The sequence below is a fragment of the Otolemur garnettii genome, unplaced genomic scaffold, assembly GCF_000181295.1.
Source record: "Otolemur garnettii isolate 467f Iridium unplaced genomic scaffold, OtoGar3 scaffold00117, whole genome shotgun sequence".
NCBI lineage: Eukaryota > Metazoa > Chordata > Mammalia > Primates > Galagidae > Otolemur > Otolemur garnettii.
The window spans coordinates 2,864,735-2,867,198 of NW_003852512.1; positions in this window are offsets into that span (position 1 = coordinate 2,864,735).

The following is a 2,464-nucleotide window of genomic DNA, read 5'->3' on the forward strand; positions in this document are numbered from 1 at the left end:
CCACAACGCCTAGCTATTTTTTGGTTGCAGCCGTCATTCTTGTTTGGCAGTCCTGGGCTGGATTCGAACCCACCACCTTAGGTGTATGTGGCGGGCGCCTTAGCCACTTGAGCCACAGGTGCCGAGCCAATCCTGAAAATTCTTAATAGCACCTTAGCAAACCAAATTCAGTAGCACATCAAAGAAGTAATTCATCACAACCAAGCAAGTTTCATTCCAGAGAACTAAAGATGGTTCAACAAACACAAACCTACAGATGTAATCTACCACATAAATAGACCCCAAAACAAGGACCATATTATTTTTTCAATAGATGCAGAAAAAGCATTCAACAAAATTCAGCAGTTCATATGATAAGAACACATAAAATAATAGGTATAGATGGGACTTACCTCAAAATGATAAAGGCCATATACTACAAGCCCACAACCAACATTGTACTGAACAGGAGAAATTAAAAGCATTCTCACTTCGAACTGAAACCAGACAAGGTTACCCAGTATCCCCACTTCTGTTCAACACAGTGCAGGAAGTCCTAGACAGAGGAATCAGGCAAAAGAAGGAAATCAGGTATCCAAATGGGGAAAGAAGAGGTCGAACCCCAAAGGTTCAATCAACCAAGAGACTCCCAGAATTGATAAAGAAATTCATTAAAGTTTCAGGCTACAAAATAAATGTAACAAATCAGTAGATTTATTTACAAAATAAATGCTAACAACAGTCAAGCTGTTCCTGCACTGTGTTGAACAGAAGTGGAGATAGTTGGTAACCTCGATTGGTTTCAGTTCTAAGTGAGAATGCTTTTAATCAAATACAAGATGTAATACTTTTCTCAGTAGCAACAAATAAAAGGAAATATATAGGAATATATTTAACAAAGGAACTAAAGACCTCTATAGAGAAAACTACGAAACACTAAAGAAGGAAATAGAAGAGGATGTAAACACATGGAAAAACATATCATGCCCACGGACTGACAGAACCAGCATTGTTAAAATGACTATACTACTCAAAATGATCTACAGATTCAATCCCCATTAACATACCAATGTTAGGCAGCGCCTGTAGCTCGGTAGGTAGGGCTCCAGCCACATACACTGGGGTTGGTGGGTTCAAATCCAGCCTGGGCCAGCTAAAACAATGACAACTGCAACAACAACAACAAAATAGCTGGGCGTTGTAGCGGGCACCTGTAGTCCCAGCTACATGGGAGGCAGAGGCAAGAGAATTGCTTAAGCCTAAGAGTTGGAGGTTGCTGTGAGATATGTCGACAAGGCACTCTACCTAGGGTGACAGCTTGAGACTCTGTCTCAAAGAAAAAAAAAACGCCAATGTTAGGCGTTCGCTCATACCTGTAATCTCAGCACTCTGGGATGCCAAGGTGGGTGGATTGCCTGAGCCTATGTGTTCAAGACCAGCCTGAGCTAGAGCAAAATCCTGTGTCTAAAAATAGCTGAGTGTTGTGGTGGGTACCTATAGTCCCAGCTACTCGGGAGGCTGAGACAAGAGGATCACTTGAACCCAAGAATTTGAGGTTGCTGTGAGCTATGACACCATAGCCCTCTACTGAGGCCCACAAAGTGAGACTCTGTCTCAAAAAAAAAAAAAAATACCAAGGCTACTTTTCACCTTATTCAACAAGAACAAAGTGGGAGGCATCACCTTATCAGACTTCAAAAACAGAGACATAGACCTGTGGATCAGAATAGAGAACCCAGAGATGAAACCATCCTGGTATTCCCACCTGATTTTTGACAAAGCCGATAAAAAATCCAGTGGGGGAAAGAATCCTTATTCAAAAAAATGGTGCTGGGAAAACTAGATAGCTCCATGTAAAAGACTAAAACAGGATCCACACCTCTCACCACTCACAAAATTAATTCATGATGGATAAAAGGCTTAAACCTAAAGCATGTAACTAAAAGAATTCTGGAAGAAAATTTGGGGAAAAACTCTTATAGGTATCAGCCTCAGGAAAGATTTTATGAAGAAGATCTCAAAAGCAATCAGAGCAACAACAAAAATAAATAAGTGGGACCTGATAAAATTTAAAGTTTCTATATGGCCAAGGACACAATCAGTATAGTAAATAGCTCACAGGATGGGAGAAAATATTTGCAAGTATTCATCTGATAAGGACAGATAACCAGAATCTACAAAGAACTGAAGTAAATAAGCAATGAAAAACTAAACAACCCCTTTAAAAAGCAGGTTAAAGACATGAACAAATTTTTCCAAGGAAGATAATCTAATGGCTAACAAACATATGAAAAAAATGCTCAATATTTCTAATTACCAGGGAAATGCAAATCAAAACCACAATGGCTCTTATCCTAAAGTCATTTTATAGAAAGGACACCTGGCTCGGCGCCTGTGGCTCAAGCAGCTAAGGCGCCAGCCACATACACCTAAGGTGGCGGGTTCGAATCCAGCCCGGGCCCGCCAAACAACAATGATGGCTGCA